The following is a 21,442-nucleotide window of genomic DNA, read 5'->3' as shown; positions in this document are numbered from 1 at the left end:
AATTGTCAGTGTTAGCGAATTATGTGTATTTTTATCATGCAAGTAAATACAACAATGTCTATTATATCTCCCATAGACCTATATCACAGGCTGAGGAGTTCTCTTCGTCATAGGGATGATACTGTAGTAGCTCTGGACAGATAATCGATAAAGTGAGAAGCATGTATAAGGCATTGGCTTACTATTGTTCTAATTAGAAATGAGTTTCATAGCAGTGCAAATAATCCCGAGTGTGTGTGTGTGTGTGTTTGTGTCTGAGGATGTATGAGATTATTTCGGGGATTGGTTATGCAGAATTTATGAGTATTTTATGATTTTTTTGTAAGAAATACCGGTAATAACTACTGTGCGAAACCATTCAAATGAATATTTATGTTTTTCATTATGAAATATTAATTACGTTGGTATAGAAAGAATAAGGACCAAGACTAGGGAGCGAGGTTGTGTGTGTGTGTGTGTGTGTGTGTGTGTGTGTGTGTGTGTGTGTGTGTGTGTGTGTGTGTGTTTTGTAAAGGGGCGGTGGGGTGGCCCACATCGCCTATCGTGCAGAGAGCTACTGACAAAACCATTGGATTGAATATCTGACATCTATTAACAAAAGCAGCAGCAGCAATAGCATCTTCCTCCTCTTGTTCTTTCAACCATCACTCCCTCACTCCCTCCCTCCTTCTCTGCCTGAGGTGATACGAGTCTCTCTGTTCACCCGATCTCTCCATCTCTCGCATTCTTTCTCTCTCTCTCTTGCTCATCCCTACCTTTCTCAATCTCTCCATCACTTCCCCTTCGTTCCATCTACCCAAATTAAGAAATTAATGAGGGATAGGTTCTTTACCAACTGCCATCGCAATGTTTACCACTGATGATATTATAATGTAGGCCCTGCTGTATTATTTATAAGCCAATTAGGGGAAGTGTTACTTGATTTGATGGGGAGACGACACACAGAGTACATTTGACTAATAGAGAGCAAGAGAGTAGAGGAGAGAAGGGAGAGAGCGAGAGGAGAGCTGAGGCTGACGATTCCGTACGACGCTCTAGGATTACGTGGCTAATTGCCCTGCTTTATCTGTCTGTCACGGATAGCCATGCATTTTTCAGCGTTCCCAAACACTTTGATTGTTTGCACTCGTGTTGGGGCTGTAACAAGTAGAGCAGAGGCCAGAGTGGAGTGTAGTTAAAAACTGGCAGCAGGGGAGCTGTGAGGGGGCACGGGGCAAGCATGGGGGGCTATACAAAACCCTCATTGTGACAGGTGCAGGGGATGTTTTGACAGGGAGGAAAGGGGACAAATGTATGAAAAACATACTTCAGCTTAACCATGTGGAAAATATGCAGCTGTCATTACTAGTTTTAATTACATTAATTTACTGAATTACAGCAACCATGGAAGGAAGACCATGCATTTTGTGCAGATTGAGAAACGAAACACAATGTCAAATGGCCTTTTTTAATGTAGTATAGACACTTGATGTCATTCGAAAATTAGGCCTACATGTTGAACAAAAGTGTTGCCTCAAAACTGTAGACATGGACATATAATGTATTTTATCTAAATATTTTCTCTCGTTGGCTTCCACATGGACATCAATTGTTGAGTATTTGTAGTATGGTACAAGATAAAAGAGTTTCTGATCATCAATTCCAACAACTCCATGGCATAATTGATTTTCTGAAAGTATTTGTAAATGTGTGCCACCCACAAGCAGCGGCCCCCTGCTGTAACTGTGTAGTGAGCCAACAGCATTCTAGCATTCTGCTGGAGCCCCGGAGGACAGCTCTGAGGAGCTTCTCTCTGGCTGATCAGCTTTTTGAAAGTCGATCAGACACTTATGCAAAGGAGGGGAAACTGGAGCAAAGGCATGGTTAATTATCTGATGAGGGAAGTTTATCTGAACGGTTTCTTTTCCTCTCCTCTTTTATCCTGCAGGATCACATGGCACCTCTTTACATAACAAAAGAGCTGCCTGGCTCACCTGCTTCAGTTAAGCTACATCCTGATCCACACACACAAGCCTCTGGTCTGAGAGAGGCTGTCTTAATTAAATAGGAAATCTACATCTGTATTCTAAATAATAACTATCTGGTTCCTGTACAATAGCTAACAGTATCTGAATCTAATATCACTTTGTATGGAAAGTGTCCGCAGGCACAAGTAAACTAAGACCTGGCTGTTGGGTCATACCAAAACCTTGATTCAGTAGCTTTTCCCTATAAAACAGTCTAATTCATTCACAATTAAAAGTAGTGGAGGCTTTGTGTGGAGATTTATTAACCGGCTGGCACAGGCCGGGTTTCCTCCTTTGGGGAATGATGGGTAAGAGGATCCATCCTATGTGGTCCTCTGTAGCTCAGCTGGTAGAGCACGGCGCTTGTAACGCCAAGGTAGTGGGTTCGATCCCCAGGACCACCCATACACAAAAAAAAATTATGCACGCATGACTGTAAGTCGCTTTGGATAAAAGCGTCTGCTAAATGGCATATTATTATTATTATTATGTGCCAGGCCCTTCTTGGCCTTTAACCCCTCCTATAGGACTGGGGTTTCTCCATTAGAACAACTGTGTGCCTCAGAAATGGCATCATATTCCCTATATAGTGCCCTACTTTTGACCAGAGCCTTATGGCCACTATAGTGCACTATATAGGGAATAGGATGCCATTTCAGACACAGTCCTAGACCAGGGCCTTACACAAAGGCACACACACACACCTCGTCACCATGTCGACTTATTCATCCCTCCTAAAGCCCATGTAACGGAATAGCTGTTAATTAATATAGCTGTCAGGTAAATAGTTGCCGCTGGTCAGACCAACATCCTCCCTTTCCATCAGTAACATAATCTGAGTCTTGTTTTCACGCCAGGCCTCAGGCTCAATTAAGAGAATGCTATGCAAACGAGGTCTCCTGCCATTAGCCTCATCACTGAGGGGCCCTTAATGGCATAATTGGGGCACTCCAAAGGACAATTACAATAGCACCGCCCAGCGCCTAGGAGATCACCCATCATCTCTAAATATGGCTCCTGAATCGTGAGTCGTGACTGGAGGTTGAGGAGTCATGGCAGGGAATTGACCCCGGTGGGTGTCTGCCACCCCCCAACCAGCTGGGGAGCAGGGACTATGTTGCTAGGTGGAGGTAGGACAAATAGTCCACCTGTATCCAGGGGAGTAGGGATACAGATTGAAGGTGAAAAGGGTTTAATTATGTCTAACCTGAACAGCTCATTATTTTTTCTATCAATAAATAATGTAATCCTTTGTAAGTTTACATTCACAGAGAGGATAGCAGGTAAATCCTTTGAATTAATATGAGCACTGTCTGGACATGAAATAGTAGTATTACACAATCATTTTCCATAATTAGGCTACAAGATGCTGATTCTATTTGCTCACTCCAAACAAAAGGAGAAATCACCACCATCTCTACAACACTGAGACCTCTCGTCAGTTCTCGCCTCCGCCTTGCTACCTTACACTGACTGTACAACCACCTAGCTAGCAGAGGCTAAGCTGAGGAGCAGGGGCTCTATCTTGACCCTGGTTTAATGATTCCTCTGATACACATTGAGGCCTCATTCCACAACATAGCACAGCTTTGCAGATGAATGGCCCTAAAGCTCCCTCCTACTTCTCAGAGAGTGGGGCTCCTTGGGAATTTTAAGAGTCAAGCCCCTCTAAATCTCCCTGTTTCTACTTTGAAAAATCAATACCATAAATATCCTGTGTGTCCCTCTCTCCTATGCCGCCTGACCCAGCACACACCCACGTCACCGGAGCGGAGAATTTCACCCTCACCTCGGGCTATGTTTAAAATAATCCCTGTTTTTTGGCTTTAAATGGCCAAGGATCTCAGGTGTAGCTTTTTAAACCAGGAAGGGAGAGGGAGAGTCGTGTTTAACATATGCCAATGGAGAGCGCCAATGGCTAAGTCCTGGCATCGACCGGCGCCATGTGTGATTAGGCTAGTGAACCTGAGCCTATCCCAGACACAGATCGAACAGCCAACACTCTCAATATGGATGCACCTGTGCACGCCACAGCTCACCACCAGCCATATCCAGCTGCTTTTATTGATTTCTGCCCTCAATTATATTGTGGAAGCTCTGTTCAGGATTTAAGCTAAAATCACATAGTTTGGAGAGCCAATGTCTCCCATAAATCAAGCGTTTTCCCTCATATCAAATTGGATTTTTATCGAGTGTTTGACAGCCTCTCCAGAGACATTTGCGTGTCTGTGTGTGTACGTGTGTCTTTCAGTCAAAATTACTATTTATTTTTAGTTGAGTTCTAGAAGCAGACAAGGAGGAATTGACCTAAACTTGATCATGCAGTTCAGCAGGCCTGAACTGAGGCCTTTACAACTAATTTATTTTCAAAACCCTTGGATTAGTTCTCCCACACACAGCTCTCATTTATAATTGGAGAACATCCATTTTTAAGTCCTCTGGATGAGGAAAGTCTATAGGGAGGGGGACAAATATATTTTATACACACCTGCAGTACCTGTGTTATATTTCCATTTCAGGGGGTGTTTTGATATCAGACAAACTAACTGCCACAAACTGTCATGTATTGGAATACTGTTACAGATACAGCTATCCTGTTTGTGTTTTTGTGTTTTTCCTCTCCTTCTGCCCTAATCTCAGGTGTCCTTTATGTTCCTGATTGGAGATTGGAGGTTGTTGGCGTGTCCCACCTGTCAGTCATCAGTTCATCTGCTGATTGCTGAGGTGGACCAATCAGTGGCCACTTCTCCTGATTGTACCACCTGTTTCTGGTTTTCATTACCCAATCACATCACACATCCCCTTGTTTTAAAAGCCAGTCAGTTGTGTTTTCTGACAGATATTCTTTTTGTTTGTGAGTATGGATACTGTGGTGTCTTGGTTTTATGTGTATTCATGCATTTGCCATTTACGCCATATGGTAACTATGTTGTTTGTTCCTGGGAAAAGGGGATTTTTAGCAAGTCGCCCTTGGGCGTACACTACCCATTGGAAAACTTTGTCTAAAAACACTAGTTAGACCTGAGCGGACCACCCACTGTATTTTTGTATGGTTAGCAGTAGCTTAGCGGTTCTTGAGGCAGGCAAGATCAGTTTAGTTTTTTTGACATTGTTTCATTCCTTGGGTCCTGCTCAGCCCCTTTTCCCCAAACCTTTACCGTGTGTTTATAATAAACATTTTTGTGTTTGACGGTAGCTTTTTGGTTGTCGGCATATTTTTGGTCTCACTGTTCGTCTGCAATATTCTAATTAGCATGAGTTATGTTACGGGTCTCTTTTCCATCCACCCTGGACTTTTAAAGCCACGGGGTTCGTAACAAATACCCATCCACATACTGTACATGTAAGGCAACTCAGGTCAAAATGTTTAGAGGATGAAATAAGGAGAAGTTATAGCAGCTGCCCTTGTGCCTCCTGGGAATATAAATAGTAACTGATACAGTCCAGTAAACTGACAGGTATGAGCTCTGTACTGTTCTACTGTGTCCTGTTCATAGACGGCCTCGACCCCATTTCAACTCACTGTCCTTTCTGCAAATGAGAGCATCGTCATTATCACCCAGTGCCATCAGACACCTGAGGAAGAGCGGGTGCGGGAGGTTGGAGGTGTGGTTGGATGGGGGGTAATCGGAGTCGTAGATGCTAATCTTTTACACCAGGCTATTTGGGGGATAATTGTAGCCCTGCCACAGCTCATCTGATGTTGCAATAGAGCCACAAGTTAAACCCAAGATTCCCGCTTTGTTTTATTTTACTGTTCTTCCTCTTTTTCTCTCTCTCTCTCTCTCTCCACCTCCAATCGAACACTGCTTGCACCCGCCCGACTAGAATCACTACTCTCAGCGGGTCTGACTTAGAATATGTGGACAACTACAAATACCTAGGTGTCTGGTTAGACCGTAAACGCTCCTTACAGACTCACATTAAGCATCTCCAATCCAAAGTTAAATCTAGAATCGGCTTCCTATTTCGCAACAAAGCCTCCTTCACTCATGCTGCCAAACATGCCCTTGTAAAACGGACTATCCTACTACCGATTCTTGACTTCGGCGATGTCATTTACAAAATAGCCTCAACACTCAGCAAATTAGATGTAGTCTATCACAGTGCCATCCGTTTTGTCACCAAAGCCCCATATACTACCCACCATTGTGACCTGTACACTCTCTTTGGCTGGTCCTCACTACTTATTCATCGCCAAACCCACTGGCTCCAGGTCATCTATAAATCTCTGCCTTATCTTAGCTCATTGGTCACCATAGCAACACCCACCCGTAGTATGTGCTCCAGCAGGTATATCTCACTGGTCATCCCCAAAGCCAACACCTCCTTTGGCCGCCATTCCTTCCAGTTCTCTGCTGCTAATGACTGGAACGAACTGTAAAAATCTCAAGCTGGAGACTTCTCACTAACTTTAAGCATCAGTTGTCAGATCAGTTTACCGATCACTGCACCTGTACACAGCCCATCTGTAATTAGCCCACCCAACTACCTCATCCCCATATTGTTATTTATTTTGCTAATTTGCACCCCAGTATCTCTATTTGCACATCATCTTCTGCACATCTATCACTCCAGTGTTAATAATAAATTGTAATTATTTTGCACTATGGCCTATTTATTGCCCTACCTCCATAACTTACTACATTTGCACACACTGTATATATATTTTCTATTGTGTTTTTGACTGTACGTTTTGTTTATCCCATATGTAACTCTGTGTTGTTTTTATCGCACTGCTTTGCTTTATCTTGGCCAGGTCGCAGTTGTAAATGAGAACTTGTTCACCTGGTTAAATAAAGGTGAAATAAAATTTAAAAAAACGAATATTCTCTGGCATGCCTAAAAAACCTGTGGTAAGTGGCGGTGGCTAGGCGGTGAGGAAGGGTCACAGGCATAGCTTTAGCTGGAGTAATGAGGCCTAATCCCCTGCTGACTGGGGCCTGTTTAAACAGCCACTTCCTGAGCCACCCAGTGATGGAGTAATTAACCCCAACGCCCTCTACTACCCAGCAGCTCCACACATCCACCAAGCCTTCTCAGCAGCACTACACCTACTCTACACAGCCCCGGTTCCACACTCAGCCACAGGGAAGGAGAGAGAGAGAAAGGAGGAACTGCGAGCCATGGGAATGGGATGAGAGAGAGTATCAAAGTTGAGAAAAGATAGACATTGTAGCGAATAACCAAAGAGAAGGACATGTAAAGGGAATCAATACTATATCCTTCACTTATAGTTGAATATATCCTCCAGGTACAATATGAGGTATACAGTAGGTGTTGAAGTAATAGCATGGTAATGATGGTTAAAGGTTCAGGGCTTTCCATTAGCACTGTCATGATGATAAGTACATGCATGTTGTCAATATCAACGACAGGCCATTACAGGTACACACACAGCTATCCAGGTACAAAGCACATCTCCAATGATCTGCTTTCTAGACAATCCTACACGGCAGTTTCCTTGTATTTGCTTTTAGTGGGCTCACAAAAACAATGAGGCACAATCAAACAGCGTACACAACACACAGTATCCCAGTGTGCCAATAGAAAAAGGCCTCTCTGTGTCTACTGCTACCTCCAGCCGGTTTATGCAGAGAGAGGCACTGGGGCGTTTGAAGAAAGCAGCCACCATACATTATGCTAGATGAAATGCTATCATGCATGGTCGCTGAATGGTTTGTGTCATTAAGAGAATAAGGCAAACAGAGAAGTGAGGGCGCTCATATACCTGCCTGGCGCTGCATCTCTGAGGGAAGGCAAGATTAAGGGGATGTTCAGAGGCTCTTTCCTGTCAAGACTTCAAAGATGCCAGAGACGCTCCTTGTATCTGCCGGCACCGCACGGCGACCAAATCGTGCACACTCTGCCGCCTCTGAGGCTGTCAAAGCTGTTCTGACATCCCCTTTATCAGGTATACAGGCTTTAATCCATCACAGATAAATAAATCAACACATACAGGGGCTACTGCTCCTCTCAGCGCCTCCTGGTGGCGGGGCAGGACCAGGGCTTTTTGGTGCCAGAACATCATTAGTTGGTATTGCTAGAGGGGACAACAAAGAAATGGCCAATTACATTGTACATAATCAATAATGAAAGCATAATTATCAAAGGCAATAGACTCAGAGAGGCAGAGTACTGGATGAACAATTTTTATTTTGACAATCAAGTCAAATAAATGAGTCAACACACCTAAAGAAATAACCTAGAAAAGAAAGCGTCGGTGGCATCAAGGGCACAGACAGATCTCAGCAAATCGGGCTCATCTCCTCCCGCGTGTCTTGTGGCATGAAAGAAAAAGGAATTGAATTTCAAAGTGTATCTATCAGCTTGTACAAACAGAAGAATGTGTTCTCCCCCTTTTTCAGCAGTGGAGAATCTAGAGATCCATTTTGACACCGGGTGCAACATCTGGAGGAGACAGACGAGAGAAAATGGAAAGAACAGAGAGGGATAAATTAGAGCTGACAAGCCGACATGCAGGCAGACACGCCGCACATCAGAGCCCAGAGCTGGATGGACGCATCAGGCCTGTTTGGATACCACATTTCCAATCCTCACTGTGGAACCACACACACAGAGGACTGTCTGTCTCCAGGAAGCAATCTGAGAATCGACAATGAAACACCAAAGAATGAGAGAACGGGGAGGAAGAACAATGAGTGCCCCAATATGAGTATCATAACTCAGTCAGAAGTGACTTTGCAGAAGGGGAGAAAACCCCAGAAAAGACACTGTGTCTGTGTATCTGTCTGGATGTATTTCAATAGATTTGTTGTTGTTGTTGTTGTTGTTTTAACAGCGGAAGTGAAGTAGACAGAGATCAGCAACAACCAAAATGCTGTCTGGGCTGAAAAGTGAGATCTATTGTTTCAATGTTCTGTTTGTTTGTTATGAAGATGGGTCTAGCAGTGGAAAGCACATCCCTTTCAGAATACAAAAGATGCCTCAGACGGAGTGTAAGTGCATTTTCATGCTGATGGCTGCACGACACGAATACGGGTGAAACTGCTATACTCCGATCGGAGGAGGATAACTAAAAGTATGGAGATGATACAGCTAATAGACAAGAAAAGGGGTTTAAAAAGTGAGAAGATGAGAGGACAATTTTATTTTATTTATTTCCTATAAGAGTAGTGGTGGAGTAACCAGGGGGGCCCTGTACGTTGTGAAAAATTAAAGGAGACGGATTCAAACTGTCCAATTTACACATCAAACAAACCCTCGCTCCATGCTCCTGGAGAGGCTGCTTCACACACCGCCTAGCCTCAGAAAGGTGCCCCCCTCCACTCCCTCCGACACCACCATGGTTTTATACCCCGCTACCGGTTGCTATTCTCCATTTCCTCAGTAACCACGCTCCCTCTCTAATTCCCCTAAGCACTGTACTGGTTACACTAGCCACTATCTCCCCTGTCTAATTATACCCTTGTGAGTCTATTAATCAACTTGTGAATTATTTAAGAAGGAGTGCTCTTCTGCCTGTAACTCGCTTTGACACTGTGAGGAAGAGAGAGAGAGGGGAGAGAGGGGGGTAAGGTGGGGGAATGAGAGAAAGATGGGGGATGAAGGGTGGGTGGAAAGAAAGAAAGAGAGGGGAAAGGAGATGGAGAGAGAGAGATGGAATGATAGTCTCCCGCATTGGCATGTCCCTCAGGACCACCCTGCTTCTGCCGCTCCGCGCAGTGCCCAGGCGTACAAACCTCCGTCAACATTCACTCTCTGTTTGTTTTTTCCACCCTCTGTTTTCATGCATAAGTTTTCATCACAAACAGGAATTCATGAATATATGGAGTGATACAGTGAGAAATAGTGAAAGAGAGAGAGGGGAGAACGAGAAAGAAAAACAGAGATGGGAAGGGTGAGAAAAATAGATATTGACAGAGGGCCATAGAGTGCAAAAATAAGAAATGTAGATGGCAACACACACACACACACATGCTTTTTATGTTTCTACTTTACAGACGTACATGTTCATTACGTAGTTCTCAAATTCTGTAGTAGACAAACCAGTTTCCATGTAAAATCTATAGGTTTACCAAACGTTTAAGTGATTATCAATTAAGAGCAGTCGGATTAAGTAATAGTAAAATGTATTTTAACAAAAGAGAAGAGAATCAAATCAAATCAAATCAAATTTTATTGGTCACATGCGCCGAATACAACAGGTGCAGACATTACAGTGAAATGCTTACTTACAGCCCTTAACCAACAGTGCATTTATTTTAAACAAAAAAAGTAAGAATAAAACAACAACAAAAAAGTGTTGAGAAAAAAAGAGCAGAAGTAAAATAAAGTGACATAAAGTGACAGTAGGGAGGCTATATATACAGTAAAATAAAGTGACAGTAGGGAGGCTATATATACAGGGGGGTACCGTTGCATAGTCAATGTGCGGGGGCACCGGCTAGTTGAGGTAGTTGAGGTAATATGTACATGTGGGTAGAGTTAAAGTGACTATGCATAAATACTTAACAGAGTAGCAGCAGCGTAAAAAGGATGGGGTGGGGGGGCAGTGCAAATAGTCCGGGTAGCCATGATTAGCTGTTCAGGAGTCTTATGGCTTGGGGGTAGAAGCTGTTGAGAAGTCTTTTGGACCTAGACTTGGCACTCCGGTACCGCTTGCCGTGCGGTAGCAGAGAGAACAGTCTATGAATAGGGTGGCTGGAGTCTTTGACAATTTTGAGGGCCTTCCTCTGACACCGCCTGGTATAGAGGTCCTGGATGGCAGGGAGCTTTGCCCCAGTGATGTACTGGGCCGTACGCACTACCCTCTGTAGTGCCTTGCGGTCAGAGGCCAAGCAGTTGCCATACCAGGCGGTGATGCAACCAGTCAGGATGCTCTCGATGGTGCAGCTGTAGAATTTTTTTGAGGATCTGAGGACCCATGCCAAATCTTTTTAGTCTCCTGAGGGGGAATAGGCTTTGTCGTGCCCTCTTCACGACTGTCTTGGTGTGTTTGGACCATGATAGTTCGTTGGTGATGTGGACACCAAGGAACTTGAAGCTCTCAACCTGTTCCACTACAGCCCCGTCGATGAGAATGGGGGGCGTGCTCAGTCCTCTTTTTTTTCCTGTAGTCCACAATCATCTCCTTTGTCTTGGTCACGTTGAGGGAGAGGTTGTTGTCCTGGCACCACACGGCCAGATCTCTGACCTCCTCCCCTATAGGCTGTCTCATCGTTGTCGGTGATCAGGCCTACCACTGTTGTGTCGTCGGCAAACTTAATGATGGTGTTGGAGTCGTGCCTGGCCATGCAGTCATGGGTGAACAGAGAGTACAGGAGGGGACTGAGCACGCACCCCTGAGGGGCCCCCGTGTTGAGGATCAGTGTGGCAGATGTGTTGTTACCTACCCTTACCACCTGGGGTGCACATCAAATGTAATGTGAGTATTGCATTGTGAAAGGCAATTACTTTATGTGAACATGTATTGCAATGTGAAACATGTATTTCTAGATGAAACACTGATTAAGTTTGGTGAAAAAGTGACTGTATGATTTTGTGTGCTGCACTTAGTCAATAGAAAATGTGCTTAGAGTTTTGAAATAGCTGACTTTTTTAGGATCTGTTTTGAATGTTGTACTAATAGTTGTGAAAATGTACCACATACTTGTGAAAATTGCTCCAAAGCGATACAAACGAAACTGTAATGACTCCCATTGCCACTGCTACCTGCCAAAAGCAGCCAGAGCAAGAAGAAACAATCCTAAAAGAGAGATCATTATTGTTTTCCTAATGCTACATGCTCTCTGTCGGAACCCCGGTGCATAACACAATGCCCCCAGAATTATAATGAATATGGTCTGAGGTTTGGAATAAATAAAATAGTTTATTTCGGCCTACTACCTCAGTAAATACATGTGTATGTGAGAGAGAATGAGTGGCTGGTGGCTTTTGGATGATGGATGATGGTTGGTGGTTGGTGGCTGGTGGCTGGTGGATGATGGTTGGTGGTTGGTGGCTGGTGGCTGGTGGATGATGGTTGGTGGCTGGTGGATGATGGTTGGTGGATGATGGTTGGTGGTTGGTGGTTGGTGGATGATGGTTGGTGGCTGGTGGCTGGTGGATGATGGTTGGTGGATGATGGTTGGTGATTGGTGGCTGGTGGATGATGGTTGGTGGTTGGTGGCTGGTGGATGATGGTTGGTGGATGATGGTTGGTGGATGATGGTTGGTGGTTAGTGGCTGGTGGTTGGTGGCTGGTGGATGATGGTTGGTGGCTGGTGGATGATGGTTGGGGGTTGGTGGTTGGTGGCTGGTGGATGATGGTTGGTGGTTGGTGGCTAGTGGTTTGTATCGGAGGGGAGGAGGCGTCCATACTATGCAGTCTCTCTGGGATGTTTATTAAATTAATAAAAAGTTGGTTAAGGCGAGCAGTGCTCAGGAATGCCCTGGGCTCGGACGTGATTGGCACTCTCCGCCGCCCCGCGGTCTCTCGGGGGCCCACCCGCGTTTGCTTTAACTAACTGTCCGTGACTGAGGAGAGCAGGCTGACATGCCTCCTCTCTTTTCACCCCCCCCCATCCCCTCCCTCAATCTTGTCCTCCCTCTTTCCTCCTCTCCTATTCTCCTTGGTCTGAGAGGAGCAGGCCTTAGAACTCTACAAGAAGGCCAAGCGGGAGGCTGATGGCAGTGGGTGGAGAATGGAGAGGGTAAGACAAAGTACAGGTGGACAGAAAATAAAGAAGAAATAGACTTCAGAGGTGAAGAGATGTTTGTAGACTAAAATAATGAAATTATTACTTAACAGATAACAGATTTTTTTTATTTTTTCCCAGCAATATGTTCCAATTAAACACAAAGGAAAAGTCTCTCATTCCCAAAATCTACAGAGAATCTGCATACATTCATCTCCTTTCAGGAAAAACAAACGGTAAAATTTAAATATATTATAATCTCGTAAAAATCATTTAAAAAATAAACAAGACAAACACAAAACACAACAAAAAAAAGCCCCTCTGTTCTGTCTCATCCACTTTATCTCTCTTTCTCTTCCATCTCTCTCGGCTGGCGACTCTCTGAGGAGGAGGAGGAGGAGGAGGAGGAGGAGGAGAAGCAGAGAGGGAAGTCATTTGCATATAAACTGTGAGCGGCAGGGATTGTCATCGGCAGCACATTAGACGCAAGGAGCGCGGAGGGAGACGATTTTCATGTGCAAATTTCATCCCCTCCAAACTCTGTGTGCATTATTATTTCATCAGCGCCTAGGAAGAATCCCTCCATTCCAAAAGCCCACGTCCCCACGGACACTTGACAATTCCGACCAAACCCTCCTTCAAACTTCACCCCCACTAGACCCCCGCTACATGTCTGTTTACACTGGGTCCATGACGTTGAAAGAGTCAACCGCCCCAGAAATGGGCCGAGATCAGATGAGAGGGAAGTCCAGGAATATTGAGACACCAGTTATGACCAGCGATATTGGTGTTCCACGCATTAATTGCTTGTAAACTGTGAGACAGGTTGCTAGCGGGCTTTCAAGTTTAAAAAGGGGATTACAGCCAATTATTGGGGCGTCTGAAACTCTGAGCTGCCTAGGGAATAACGTCTGATTCCTAATGTGGGACAGCGGAGAGCAACAAAGGAACAGCCACAGTCTCCCGTTCGAAAACACATACTTTGTACATGGAGGACAGAGCTATTTAGTAACACACACACTCACACACACAAACATGCCAGTGCAAAAAAATCGAAGAAATTAACCGACTGATAGCAGCAGTTGATGAAAGTGTTGTTGCGACATAAAAAATGCATGGAATAATACTGAATACATTAACACACACACACACACACATAAAAGCATGTACACTCCCAAAGAGACAGATGGAGAGAGACAAGGAGATAAATATGTTTTAAAAGGTGAGGGGACCGATTGGGGAATGTATTTCAGGCTTTTAAATGAATTTGTCAAATTCTCTTAGAGTTGTGTAACCCGGAGAAGCTGGTGTTTCCCTGTAAACTGCCATCTTGAATTTCTTTGTCTGACATGCTCCACTGTACCACAGCACACTAGAGACTGAGCACAAGGTTAGCGTCGGGTTCAAAGCCCAGGTGGTACTGTGGTAGAGCCGGTGTACCCCTGAGTACGGTATATTACCTCATTCACTCTCAGCCACGGGAACGCAGTATAAAAAGATATTGACAGACTCCATAATCTACAACGATTTATGCAGAGCCCCAATTCCCCGTTGAAAGACTCACTGAATGATTTCAGTCAGAGAGTGTTTCTTTATCACTTTCTGTTTCTCTCTATTGCACGTGTACCCTCTTTCCCCCTGTACCCCAGTGAAGTAGCTGTATGGGCAATATTGTAGACTCCAGCCTAAGTCTAATGTGATGTTCTATCTGTACAACCAAAGAGGGAGAGAAGGCTCTATGAAAAGCAAGGCAAAAAAAGCGGTGGAACACAGTCTCTCTCTCTCTCTCTCTCTCTCTCTCTCTCTCTCTCTCTCTCTCTCTCTCTCTCTCTCTCTCTCTCTCTCTCTCTCTGCTGCACCAGGGGAGTATTTGTTGTGAGCATGACCCTGTCAGGAAAGTCAACAGCTGTTTCCAGTAGTGGCGACAACAACCATCCTTCACCGTGATGGCCCTCGCCTTTAATGCATCCAATTAACCACTTCCTAATTACAACTAATGACTGGCTTGTTAAGCTCCCCACAGCTAATTGGTACACTGAACCACAAGCAGAGAAATGCCACGAGGAGGCAGAAATAAATAGGAGAGTTGTTAAAAGGAGGGCTGTCCAGAGGAAGCAACTTTAATTAGTGATAATCAATATTCAAGGCAATGGTTTTATCGCAGTTTATACATCTATCAAGCATCATAAATACTTAATGCTTTAAAGTCTGCTGCACCCCCCAAGCCCCCCAAATGTATATTCCTCAAGTTTACGGCAATCAGGCAAATCAGATATTATTAATTATAAATTGAACCATAATAGCAGCATGCTTCAGAACCTAACATTCACGAATTACATCCACAACTGGGGTTGCAGATAGATGTGCTCTCCTGGTAGTTCTGCTGCCAGAGCAGAGCAGGGTACCCTGGGCCTGGCCGATTCACATTCAGGGGCCATTCTGATTCTGCAGGGCCCTGTAGTTTCATTTAGATCAAAAAGACTCCAATAGACAGAGAATCAGATGATTTCCAGCATATCTGATCGTTTCCTCCTCACCTTGCCTTTGAGAATCTACCCAACCCCGTGCCGAGCATATCTCATTAAAGCTGATCGTCGAACGACAGAAAAAAGAACAGAGGGGGAGAGAAATGAAGTGAGAGAAAATACAACAACAACATTCCCAGGTTCTTCCTCTTTGTCCAGGACAGACACACACACACACAGAGACAGAGAGAGACAGAGAGACACAGAGAGGGAGAGAGAGAGAGAGAGAGAGAGAGAGAGAGAGAGAGAGAGAGAGAGAGAGAGAGAGAGAGAGACCAGGTTCCGTGCCTCCTAGTTGACCGCAGGGGACTAGGAGCCACACAAGGAAAATGTGACAGTCACACCACGTAAGCACATTGACTGGAAAACTGCCTACTTGGGATTTCTTCCCTAAAAATACTCTTTACACCAAGAGGAGCCATGCAGGAGCCCATCTCAAACCACGCTGCCTGAGGACAAGCACCCCAAAAACCATGCCCCCCAACCCCTCCGAACAGGGATGACACGCTCGCTGGAAACAGAGTTATTTCCTGGTGCAGAGTGGGACTGAATGGTGGCATCCCAGGGCAGAGAGCTGGAGGGGTGGGGGGCGGAGTGGGGTGTCTAGGAGGGTGTAGGGGTAGGAGGGGGTGCTCTAATGGGCTTGGGGAGGCTGCCGAGGCCTGGGGGAGGCCCACAGGAGGCCCTCCTCTCCTAGCCTGTGGTCTTGCCTTGGGCAGGCCTGCCACAGCAGCAGTCAGGTGGGCTGACAGACTGAGGGAGGCAGAGGGGCCCAACCCATGAGGGCTGCCATCAACGCCCCTCCCTCCTCCTCCACACAGATGTTATGGTATGGGGAGCAACAAGCTGTGGCATGTACAAACAAAGATACTGTGATTTGACGCTATTAATTTTCAGTGGAAGACATCAGAACAGAAAGAACTGAGACATGATGTACTTAAAAAAGTGTTTTCACAATCACAGTAAAATAAAAACATATGAAATAAAAACATATCCCAAGCAAACAAGAGAATATTTTTGTGAAACAAAATGACATGCCTTGAGCTCTAATACGTTTTAATTAACATTTTAAGCATGTGTTTACACTCGCCTTGCAAGATTAAAAGTTAAATGTTTTCTCATGCAACATGGAGAGGACTTTGAAGTTTAGAGTTCACATTAATAACCGAATATCAAATAATCTATGGTAATTTACAGACATGAATTAAAAATGAATTTGTGTCTGCCTCTTAACTCGATGCATGTTTAAAGTCTAGTATTTACGTGTGTGTGCAGGGCAGCTCAATAGGTGTGTGTCTATTTGTGTGAGCGCACGTGTATTTACACACACACACTTTTATGAAGTCCACTCTCTTTGACTTTGTCAGTTTTGAACTTGTACCCCACTGCCCCCTAACCCCGCCAACCCTAGGAGGTGCAGATCAGAGCGGGCAGCCCCAGCTCTCCCCTCCTGACTGGGCCCTGGGTCTGTTTGTGGCAGTAGCGGTGCGTGGGTAAAATCACTTGGGAAGCAAAGCCAGAAACAATATCCATATTACAACCTACAGTGTGTGTTGTGATAATTGCGATGTTTGCTCTATAACCTGTTAGTTCATATCATGGCCTTGCCACCGTGATATATAAGCCTGTAACGATCCCGGCAGTCTGAGTCGGGTCCTGTCTGGTGACTAGTTTTTCTGTTCGTGATCTCCAGTTTCCCGAGGGTTCGGGAACGCTCCGGGGAGCTCTCTTGATTTCCGCACCTGCATCCCATCAGCAATCTGCACACCTGGTCCTGATCATCACCCTTCTTAGGCTCTGGCCTAACATCCATTCCCTGCCGGATCGTTAGCCATGAACAGTAGGTTTACCAGAGTATCAGTCTTAGAGCCTAGCGTTAGTTTTGTTGTTTTTGCACCTTGTTGGTTTGTTGCTTACTTACCCCCGTTTTGTTCCATCTGCAGTCACCCGTCCGGAACCTTCATCCAACCTCTGCCTGGTGGTCGGCGGCTGCCGACCCAGGATGGGATCAACCACTGCACCCCCAACAACTAATCAACGCCGCCCGCTCTGTTCCCTGGATTATTCAGCATCACTCTTGAATTTGTAATAAACACTCACCTTCGTTTCAACTTACCTTGTCCTGGTCTGCTTCTGGGTTCTGGCTTAGCAACTCGTGACAGAACGATCCGGCCAGTAATGAACCCAGCGGACCTGGACTCTGTTCGCCATGCCATTACCCAGCAGGAGAAGATGTTGGGCCATCATAGCACGGTACTACAGGAGATCGCGTTGTCAGTTCGGAACCTTTCTACCGGTCTGACGGAGGTCCAGAACCAACGCAAGTGTCCGGTGGAGGATCCACTACCGGTTTCACCCATCTCGCCTGCCGCTTCTGAAGCTGTGTCCTTCCGTGAGCCCAAGGTTCCGACGCCGGATAAATATGAGGGGGAGCTGGGAAGATGCGTTCCTTCCTTATGCAGTGTGGATTAGTGTTCGATCTACAGCCCTACTCTTATGCCTCAGACAAGGCTAGGATAGCCTTTGTGATTGAGTTGCTGCGTGGTCGAGCGCTGGAGTGGGCTTCAGCCGTTTGGGAACGACAGGATCCCTGCATGGCTTCATACCAGGGGTTCACGGCCGAGATGAGGAAGCTCTTCGACCATTCCGTCCGAGGGAGGGACGCAGCTAGGCGCCTGTTTTCGCTTCGCCAAGGAACTCGCAGCGTGGCCGACTTCGTGATCGAGTTCAAGACGTTGGCTGTGGAGAGTGGGTGGAATGAGGAGGCTCTGCAAGCGGCCTTTTACCAGGGTCTGTCGGAGCAGCTCAAGGATGAGTTGATCTCCTATCCGGAGCCTAGTGACCTGGACAGCTTGGTAGCCTTGTCTATTCGGGTGGATAATCGAGTCCGAGAGCCGAAGGAGGGAGAAGCAATGGGTTCCGTCCAACCGATCAGCTTCTCAGGTTCCAGTCGGGTCGTCAAACTGCGCGGCTCGCTAAAGTTGGGAGGACTTTTAGCGAGCCAGTTTCGACCTCTCAATACCTCTGTCAGACCCCGTTTCCGGGCTACCCTTATGAACAGGAATCAGAGCTTAGCGATTAACGCTTTATCGATTCAGGTGCCGATGGAAGCTTTCTAGATGCCGAGTTGGTGGAACAGCTGGGGCTTTCCAAGGAGCAATTGCCGGAAGCCATTGAAGCTACCACTCTGAACGGCAGTAGTCTGGCACGTATCACGATGAGGACTGAACCGGTTAAGATGCGGTTGTCGGGGAATCATTCTGAGATGATTTCATTCTTCATTCTGCCGTCTTCCCATGTTCCTCTGGTCCTTGGATACCCCTGGCTGAAGGAACACAATCCCACGTTCGATTGGGTGACGGGCAAGGTAACGAGTTGGAGCCTTGATTGTCATGCTAACTGTCTCAAGACTGCCTGCCCCCATTCGGTTCCCAGTCAGGTGATTGAGGCTAAACCCCCAGATTTGTCCCTGGTTCCCGAGACATATCACGATTTGGGGGAAGTGTTCAGTAAGCAGAAGGCTCTGTCACTCCCTCCCCCACCGACCATATGATTGTGCCATCAACCTGTTCCCTGGAGCTGTCTACCCCAAGGGAAGGTTATACAGTATCTCCCGACCTGAACGTGAGGCTTTGGAGACCTACATCAAGGAGTCCCTAGCTGCTGGTCTCGTTCGTCCCTCGTCATCACCCCCTGGGGGCAGGATTCTTCTTTGTGGGTAAGAAGGATGGCTCTCTTCGACCGTGTATTGATTATCGGGGGTTGAATGACATCACGGTCAAGAACAAGTATCCCCTGCCCTTGATGAGTTCTGCCTTCGACTCCTTACAGGGTGCTACGGTGTTCACCAAGCTAGACCCACGCAATGCGTATCACATGGTCCGGATCAGAGAGGGGACGAGTGGTTGACGGGTTTCAATACACCGATGGGTCACTTCGAGTATCAGGTGATGCCGTTTGGACTGACCAATGCTCCAGCGGTATTCCAGAGTATGGTGAACGACGTCCTGAGAGATATGATCGGGTCTCTTTGTGTTTGTTTACCTGGATGACATTCTGATCTTCTCGAAGGAACCTTCCGACCACGTCCAGCATGTCCGGCAGGTTCTGCAGCGATTGTTGGAGAATCGCCTGTTCGTGAAGGCCGAGAAGTGCGAGTTTCACGCCCACACGACATCCTTTCTCGGGTACATCATCTCCAGGGGAGAGATTAGGATGGACCAGGAGAAGGTTAGAGCGGTTCTGGAATGGGCCCAGCCCGGTACGAGATTGCAGCTCCAGAGATTTTTGGGGTTTGCGAATTTCTACCGCAGATTCATCCGGGATTACAGCCGTGTGGCCGCTCCGTTAACTGCCTTGACTTCCAGTATCAGGACCTTCAAGTGGAATCCGGAGGCGGATCGAGCGTTTCTGGATTTGAAGAGGCGATTCACCAACGCACCGATTCTCTCTCAACCGGACACGGCCCGTCAGTTCGCCGTTGAAGTGGACGCGTCTGATGTGGGAGTTGGCGCCATCCTGTCGCAGCGATGCTCCACGGACAGTAAACTCCATCCCTGCGCCTACTACTCTCGTCGCCTTTCGCCTGCGGAGAGGAATTACGATGTGGGTAACCGGGAGCTTCTCGCGGTGAAACTTGCCTTGGAGGAGTGGCGCCACTGGTTGGAGGGGGCGGAGCAACCGTTTATTGTCTGGACTGACCACAAGAATCTTGCTTACGTGCAATCGGCTAAACGTCTCAACTCCCGCCAGGCCAGGTGGGCGTTGTTTTCGGACGATTCAAGTTTTCCCTGACGTTCCGACCTGGATCTAAGAACGGCAAGGCGGACGCCTTGTCCCGGATGTTCTCCAAGACGGAGGAGAGTGGGTCCAAGACCGAGACAATTCTCCCCGGAACTGCGTCGTGGGAGCAGTTATGTGGAAGATTGAGGAGGAGGTGCTGGCGGCCCTTCGGACTCAGCCCGGTCCCGTAACGGTCCACCCGGTCGGTTGTTTGTGCCTGAGTCGGTTCGTCCTGCTGTCCTCAAATGGTCCCACGCCAGCAAGATGGCTTGTCACCCTGGCGTGGCTCGGACAATGGCGTTTCTTCGCAGACGTTTTGGTGGCCTGCCATGGCCGAGGATACTCGGGGTTTTGTTGCTGCCTGTCCAGTGTGTGCGCAGAATAAGAGTACCAATCGGCCCAGCTCTGGACTACTTCACCCCCTTCCTATTCCCCGGCGACCATGGTCGCATCTGGCCCTGGACTTCGTCACTGGGTTGCCCGCTTCTGAGGGGAACACGGTCGTTCTGACTATCGTGGACAGATTCAGCAAGTTCGCCCACTTTGTGCCAATTGCCAAGCTTCCCTCTGCCTCGGAGACGTCCGAGATCCTGGTTAGGGAGGTTTTCAGGGTCCACGGTTTGCCCAGTGATATCGTTTCCGACCGTGGCCCTCAGTTTACCTCTGCTGTCTGGAAGTCCTTCTGTTTGGCCATTGGAGCTACAGTCAGTCTCACATCTGGTTTTCACCCCCAATCCAATGGTCAGGCGGAGAGAGCCAACCAGAAGATGGAATCCACGCTACGCTGCCTGGTCTCTTCCAACCCCACCTCCTGGGTCTCTCAGTTGCCTTGGGTTGAGTATGCCCACAATACTCTCCCTACATCTGCCACTGGGATGTCTCCCTTCCAGTGCCTGTATGGCTACCAACCTCCCCTGTTCCCTTCTCAGGAGAAGGAGCTCTCAGTGCCCTCTGTTCAGGCCCATATTCGCTGTTGCCACCGGACCTGGCATCGGGCCAGAAAGGCACTCCTTAGAGTTTCGGACCGGTATCAGCTCCAGGCGAATCGTCGCCGGATCCCCGCTCCCACCTATTCCATCGGAGATAGGGTCTGGTTGGCCACACGGGATCTTCCGTTACGGACTGAGTCTAGGAAGTTGTTACCGAAGTTCATTGGTCCGTTTGTGGTGGAGAAGGTGATCAATCCGGTGGCAGTTCGACTCAAACTCCCGAGGACGCTCAGAGTCCATCCCACCTTTCATGTCTCCTGCCTCAAGCCTGTTTTCCTCAGTCCTCTGTTGCCTCCTCCGCCTCCTCCTCCTCCTCCTCGGATGATCGGAGGTGGTCCTGCCTACACGGTGCGTCGCATCATGGATTCCAGACGGCGGGGCCGGGGTTTCCAGTATCTCGTGGACTGGGAGGGGTATGGTCCTGAAGAGAGGAGTTGGATTCCGCGGCGACAGGTCCTAGATGCTGACCTCATCAGTGACTTCTACCGCCTCCATCCTGG

The sequence above is a fragment of the Coregonus clupeaformis genome, chromosome 27 (genome assembly GCF_020615455.1).
Source record: "Coregonus clupeaformis isolate EN_2021a chromosome 27, ASM2061545v1, whole genome shotgun sequence".
NCBI classification, from domain to species: Eukaryota; Metazoa; Chordata; class Actinopteri; order Salmoniformes; family Salmonidae; genus Coregonus; species Coregonus clupeaformis.
Note: the sequence above shows the minus strand (reverse complement) of the source record.